Genomic DNA, 7500 nt, shown 5'->3' on the forward strand with positions numbered 1-7500 from the left:
TGAATGGTTAAGGTTAGGTATTAACTCTGAATGGTTAAGGTTAGGTGTTAACTCTGAATGGTTAAGGTTAGGTGTTAACTCTGAATGGTTAAGGTTAGGTGTTAACTCTGAATGGTTAAGGTATTAACTCTGAATGGTTAAGGTTAGGTATTAACTCTGAATGGTTAAGGTATTAACTCTGAATGGTTAAGGTTAGGTGTTAACTCTGAATGGTTAAGGTTAGGTATTAACTCTGAATGGTTAAGGTTAGGTATTAACTCTGAATGGTTAAGGTATTAACTCTGAATGGTTAAGGTTAGGTATTAACTCTGAATGGTTAAGGTTAGGTATTAACTCTGAATGGTTAAGGTGTTAACTCTGAATGGTTAAGGTTAGGTGTTAACTCTGAATGGTTAAGGTTAGGTATTAACTCTGAATGGTTAAGGTTAGGTGTTAACTCTGAATGGTTAAGGTTAGGTGTTAACTCTGAATGGTTAAGGTATTAACTCTGAATGGTTAAGGTTAGGTATTAACTCTGAATGGTTAAGGTATTAACTCTGAATGGTTAAGGTTAGGTATTAACTCTGAATGGTTAAGGTATTAACTCTGAATGGTTAAGGTTAGGTATTAACTCTGAATGGTTAAGGTATTAACTCTGAATGGTTAGGTTAGGTATTAACTCTGAATGGTTAAGGTGTTAACTCTGAATGGTTAAGGTATTAACTCTGAATGGTTAAGGTATTAACTCTGAATGGTTAAGGTCAGGTGTTAACTCTGAATGGTTAAGGTTAGTCATTAACTCTGAATGGTTAAGGTTAGGTGTTAACTCTGAATGGTTAAGGTTAGGTATTAACTCTGAATGGTTAAGGTTAGGTATTAACTCTGAATGGTTAAGGTATTAACTCTGAATGGTTAAGGTTAGGTGTTAACTCTGAATGGTTAGGTTAGGTATTAACTCTGAATGGTTAAGGTTAGGTATTAACTCTGAATGGTTAAGGTTAGGTATTAACTCTGAATGGTTAAGGTTAGGTATTAACTCTGAATGGTTAAGGTTAGGTGTTAACTCTGAATGGTTAAGGTTAGTGTTAACTCTGAATGGTTAAGGTATTAACTCTGAATGGTTAAGGTTAGGTATTAACTCTGAATGGTTAAGGTATTAACTCTGAATGGTTAAGGTTAGGTGTTAACTCTGAATGGTTAAGGTTAGGTATTAACTCTGAATGGTTAAGGTTAGGTATTAACTCTGAATGGTTAAGGTTAGGTGTTAACTCTGAATGGTTAAGGTTAGGTGTTAACTCTGAATGGTTAAGGTATTAACTCTGAATGGTTAAGGTTAGGTATTAACTCTGAATGGTTAAGGTTAGGTGTTAACTCTGAATGGTTAAGGTTAGGTGTTAACTCTGAATGGTTAAGGTTAGGTGTTAACTCTGAATGTTAGGTGTTAACTTGAATGGTTAGGTATTAACTCTGAATGGTTAAGGTTAGGTGTTAACTCTGAATGGTTAAGGTTAGTGTTAACTCTGAATGGTTAAGGTATTAACTCTGAATGGTTAAGGTTAGGTGTTAACTCTGAATGGTTAAGGTTAGGTGTTAACTCTGAATGGTTAAGGTTAGGTATTAACTCTGAATGGTTAAGGTTAGGTATTAACTCTGAATGGTTAAGGTTAGGTGTTAACTCTGAATGGTTAAGGTTAGGTATTAACTCTGAATGGTTAAGGTTAGGTATTAACTCTGAATGGTTAAGGTTAGGTGTTAACTCTGAATGGTTAAGGTTAGGTGTTAACTCTGAATGGTTAAGGTATTAACTCTGAATGGTTAAGGTTAGGTGTTAACTCTGAATGTATTAACTCTGAATGGTTAAGGTTAGGTGTTAACTCTGAATGGTTAAGGTTAGGTATTAACTCTGAATGGTTAAGGTTAGGTATTAACTCTGAATGGTTAAGGTTAGGTGTTAACTCTGAATGGTTAAGGTTAGGTGTTAACTCTGAATGGTTAAGGTTAGGTGTTAACTCTGAATGGTTAAGGTATTAACTCTGAATGGTTAAGGTTAGGTATTAACTCTGAATGGTTAAGGTTAGGTGTTAACTCTGAATGGTTAAGGTTAGGTATTAACTCTGAATGGTTAAGGTTAGGTATTAACTCTGAATGGTTAAGGTTAGGTTAACTCTGAATGGTGTTAACTCTGAATGGTTAAGGTTAGGTGTTAACTCTGAATGGTTAAGGTTAGGTATTAACTCTGAATGGTTAAGGTTAGGTATTAACTCTGAATGGTTAAGGTATTAACTCTGAATGGTTAAGGTTAGGTGTTAACTCTGAATGGTTAAGGTTAGGTATTAACTCTGAATGGTTAAGGTTGAATGGTTGTATTAACTCTGAATGGTTAAGGTTAGGTGTTAACTCTGAATGGTTAAGGTTAGGTATTAACTCTGAATGGTTAAGGTTAGGTATTAACTCTGAATGGTTAAGGTTAGGTGTTAACTCTGAATGGTTAAGGTTAGGTGTTAACTCTGAATGGTTAAGGTTAGGTATTAACTCTGAATGGTTAAGGTTAGGTGTTAACTCTGAATGGTTAAGGGTTAGGTTAGGTGTTAACTCTGAATGGTTAAGGTTAGGTATTAACTCTGAATGGTTAAGGTTAGGTATTAACTCTGAATGGTTAAGGTTAGGTGTTAACTCTGAATGGTTAAGGTTAGGTGTTAACTCTGAATGGTTAAGGTATTAACTCTGAATGGTTAAGGTTAGGTATTAACTCTGAATGGTTAAGGTATTAACTCTGAATGGTTAAGGTTAGGTGTTAACTCTGAATGGTTAAGGTTAGGTATTAACTCTGAATGGTTAAGGTTAGGTATTAACTCTGAATGGTTAAGGTTAGGTGTTAACTCTGAATGGTTAAGGTTAGGTGTTAACTCTGAATGGTTAAGGTTAGGTGTTAACTCTGAATGGTTAAGGTTAGGTGTTAACTCTGAATGGTTAAGGTTAGGTGTTAACTCTGAATGGTTAAGGTATTTATGGGTGTTAACTCTGAATGGTTAAGGTTAGGTGTTAACTCTGAATGGTTAAGGTTAGGTATTAACTCTGAATGGTTAAGGTTAGGTATTAACTCTGAATGGTTAACTCTGAATGGTTAAGGTATTAACTCTGAATGGTTAAGGTTAGGTGTTAACTCTGAATGGTTAAGGTTAGGTATTAACTCTGAATGGTTAAGGTAGGTATTAACTCTGAATGGTTAAGGTATTAACTCTGAATGGTTAAGGTTAGGTGTTAACTCTGAATGGTTAAGGTTAGGTATTAACTCTGAATGGTTAAGGTTAGGTATTAACTCTGAATGGAAGGTTGGTTAACTCTGAATGGTTAAGGTATTAACTCTGAATGGTTAAGGTTAGGTGTTAACTCTGAATGGTTAAGGTTAGGTATTAACTCTGAATGGTTAAGGTTAGGTATTAACTCTGAATGGTTAAGGTTAGGTGTTAACTCTGAATGGTTAAGGTTAGGTGTTAACTCTGAATGGTTACTCTGAAGGTTAGGTATTAACTCTGAATGGTTAAGGTTAGGTGTTAACTCTGAATGGTTAAGGTTAGGTCATTAACTCTGAATGGTTAAGGTTAGGTGTTAACTCTGAATGGTTAAGGTTAGGTATTAACTCTGAATGGTTAAGGTATTAACTCTGAATGGTTAAGGTTAGGTGTTAACTCTGAATGGTTAAGGTTAGGTATTAACTCTGAATGGTTAAGGTTAGGTATTAACTCTGAATGGTTAAGGTTAGGTGTTAACTCTGAATGGTTAAGGTTAGGTGTTAACTCTGAATGGTTAAGGTATTAACTCTGAATGGTTAAGGTTAGGTATTAACTCTGAATGGTTAAGGTTAGGTGTTAACTCTGAATGGTTAAGGTTAGGTGTTAACTCTGAATGGTTAAGGTTAGGTGTTAACTCTGAATGGTTAAGGTTAGGTGTTAACTCTGAATGGTTAAGGTTAGGTATTAACTCTGAATGGTTAAGGTTAGGTGTTAACTCTGAATGGTTAAGGTTAGGTATTAACTCTGAATGGTTAAGGTTAGGTGTTAACTCTGAATGGTTAAGGTTAGGTGTTAACTCTGAATGGTTAAGGTTAGGTGTTAACTCTGAATGGTTAAGGTTAGGTATTAACTCTGAATGGTTAAGGTTAGGTGTTAACTCTGAATGGTTAAGGTATTAACTCTGAATGGTTAAGGTTAGGTATTAACTCTGAATGGTTAAGGTTAGGTGTTAACTCTGAATGGTTAAGGTTAGGTGTTAACTCTGAATGGTTAAGGTATTAACTCTGAATGGTTAAGGTTAGGTGTTAACTCTGAATGGTTAAGGTTAGGTATTAACTCTGAATGGTTAAGGTTAGGTATTAACTCTGAATGGTTAAGGTTAGGTGTTAACTCTGAATGGTTAAGGTTAGGTGTTAACTCTGAATGGTTAAGGTTAGGTGTTAACTCTGAATGGTTAAGGTTAGGTGTTAACTCTGAATGGTTAAGGTATTAACTCTGAATGGTTAAGGTTAGGTATTAACTCTGAATGGTTAAGGTTAGGTGTTAACTCTGAATGGTTAAGGTTAGGTATTAACTCTGAATGGTTAAGGTTAGGTGTTAACTCTGAATGGTTAAGGTTAGGTGTTAACTCTGAATGGTTAAGGTTAGGTGTTAACTCTGAATGGTTAAGGTTAGGTGTTAACTCTGAATGGTTAAGGTTAGGTGTTAACTCTGAATGGTTAAGGTATTAACTCTGAATGGTTAAGGTATTAACTCTGAATGGTTAAGGTTAGGTATTAACTCTGAATGGTTAAGGTTAGGTATTAACTCTGAATGGTTAAGGTTAGGTGTTAACTCTGAATGGTTAAGGTTAGGTGTTAACTCTGAATGGTTAAGGTTAGGTGTTAACTCTGAATGGTTAAGGTTAGGTGTTAACTCTGAATGGTTAAGGTATTAACTCTGAATGGTTAAGGTTAGGTATTAACTCTGAATGGTTAAGGTTAGGTGTTAACTCTGAATGGTTAAGGTATTAACTCTGAATGGTTAAGGTTAGGTATTAACTCTGAATGGTTAAGGTTAGGTATTAACTCTGAATGGTTAAGGTGTTAACTCTGAATGGTTAAGGTATTAACTCTGAATGGTTAAGGTATTAACTCTGAATGGTTAAGGTAAGGTATTAACTCTGAATGGTTAAGGTTAGGTATTAACTCTGAATGGTTAAGGTTAGGTATTAACTCTGAATGGTTAAGGTATTAACTCTGAATGGTTAAGGTATTAACTCTGAATGGTTAAGGTTAGGTATTAACTCTGAATGGTTAAGGTATTAACTCTGAATGGTTAAGGTTAGGTATTAACTCTGAATGGTTAAGGTATTAACTCTGAATGGTTAAGGTATTAACTCTGAATGGTTAAGGTTAGGTATTAACTCTGAATGGTTAAGGTATTAACTCTGAATGGTTAAGGTTAGGTATTAACTCTGAATGGTTAAGGTATTAACTCTGAATGGTTAAGGTTAGGTATTAACTCTGAATGGTTAAGGTGTTAACTCTGAATGGTTAAGGTATTAACTCTGAATGGTTAAGGTATTAACTCTGAATGGTTAAGGTAAGGTATTAACTCTGAATGGTTAAGGTTAGGTATTAACTCTGAATGGTTAAGGTTAGGTATTAACTCTGAATGGTTAAGGTTAGGTATTAACTCTGAATGGTTAAGGTATTAACTCTGAATGGTTAAGGTTAGGTATTAACTCTGAATGGTTAAGGTTAGGTATTAACTCTGAATGGTTAAGGTATTAACTCTGAATGGTTAAGGTTAGGTATTAACTCTGAATGGTTAAGGTATTAACTCTGAATGGTTAAGGTTAGGTATTAACTCTGAATGGTTAAGGTATTAACTCTGAATGGTTAAGGTTAGGTATTAACTCTGAATGGTTAAGGTATTAACTCTGAATGGTTAAGGTATTAACTCTGAATGGTTAAGGTTAGGTATTAACTCTGAATGGTTAAGGTATTAACTCTGAATGGTTAAGGTTAGGTATTAACTCTGAATGGTTAAGGTATTAACTCTGAATGGTTAAGGTATTAACTCTGAATGGTTAAGGTTAGGTATTAACTCTGAATGGTTAAGGTTAGGTATTAACTCTGAATGGTTAAGGTTAGGTGTTAACTCTGAATGGTTAAGGTATTAACTCTGAATGGTTAAGGTCAGGTATTAACTCTGAATGGTTAAGGTTAGGTATTAACTCTGAATGGTTAAGGTTAGGTGTTAACTCTGAATGGTTAAGGTTAGGTGTTAACTCTGAATGGTTAAGGTTAGGTATTAACTCTGAATGGTTAAGGTTAGGTGTTAACTCTGAATGGTTAAGGTTAGGTATTAACTCTGAATGGTTAAGGTATTAACTCTGAATGGTTAAGGTTAGGTGTTAACTCTGAATGGTTAAGGTTAGGTGTTAACTCTGAATGGTTAAGGTTAGGTATTAACTCTGAATGGTTAAGGTTAGGTATTAACTCTGAATGGTTAAGGTTAGGTGTTAACTCTGAATGGTTAAGGTATTAACTCTGAATGGTTAAGGTTAGGTGTTAACTCTGAATGGTTAAGGTATTAACTCTGAATGGTTAAGGTTAGGTATTAACTCTGAATGGTTAAGGTTAGGTTGTGTGTGTGTGTGTGTGTGTGTGTGTGTGTGTGTGTGTGTGTGTGTGTGTTTCGAGATTATTTTGTGCACATACTCGGTGAATTTAAGTAGAGGTAAATTAGCCATGTATTAAATAATGAAGTATTTATGTGTGTGTGTGTGTGTGTGTGTGTGTGTGTGTGTGTGTGTGTGTGTGTGTGTGTGTGTGTGTGTGTGTGTGTGTGTGTGTGTGTGTGTGTGTGTGTGTGTGTGTGTGTGTGTGTGTGTGTGTGTGTGTGTGTGTGTGTGTGCAGCATGGTGAGCAGTGGCAGAAGAGTGGCTGCACCAGGTGTGTGTGTGATCGTGGCCAGTCTCGCTGTCACACACACACCTGTCCACCCAGGACCTGTGAGAAGGTCAGTACACACAGACAGTCAATTGATGTTACTCTGTCTGTCTGTCTGTCTGTCTGTCTGTCTGTCTGTCTGTCTGTCTGTCTGTCTGTCTGTCTGTCTGTCTGTCTGTCTGTCTGTCTGTCTGTCTGTCTGTCTGTCTGTCTGTCTGTCTGTCTGTCTGTCTGTCTGTCTGTCTGTCTGTCTGTCTGTCTGTCTGTCTGTCTGTTCCTTTGTCTGTCTGTCTGTCTGTCTGTCTGTCTGTCTGTCTGTCTGTCTGTCTGTCTGTCTGTCTGTCTGTCTGTCTGTCTGTCTGTCTGTCTGTCTGTCTGTCTGTCTGTCTGTCTGTCTGTCTGTTCCTTTGTCTGTCTGTCTGTCTGTCTGTCTGTCTGTCTGTCTGTCTGTCTGTCTGTCTGTCTGTCTGTCTGTCTGTCTGTCTGTCTGTCTGTCTGTCTGTCTGTCTGTCTGTCTGTCTGTCTGTCTGTCTGTCTGTAACTCTTCCCCATGTTACTGCTGTGGAAGA

The 7500-nt window shown here is 36.2% G+C and overlaps 1 protein-coding gene across 1 annotated transcript in view; it reads left to right on the forward strand.

Moving 5' to 3' along the window:
- LOC124034958 (extracellular matrix organizing protein FRAS1-like) overlaps window positions 1–7500 on the forward strand; it is a 165402-nt gene that overhangs the window by 25835 nt on the left and 132067 nt on the right. The window contains exon 6 of the mRNA XM_046348349.1: window positions 6900–7001. The gene's annotated coding sequence lies outside the window, so the exon portion shown is untranslated. The remainder of the gene's footprint in view (window positions 1–6899; window positions 7002–7500) is intronic.

The sequence above is a fragment of the Oncorhynchus gorbuscha genome, linkage group LG05 (genome assembly GCF_021184085.1).
Source record: "Oncorhynchus gorbuscha isolate QuinsamMale2020 ecotype Even-year linkage group LG05, OgorEven_v1.0, whole genome shotgun sequence".
NCBI lineage: Eukaryota > Metazoa > Chordata > Actinopteri > Salmoniformes > Salmonidae > Oncorhynchus > Oncorhynchus gorbuscha.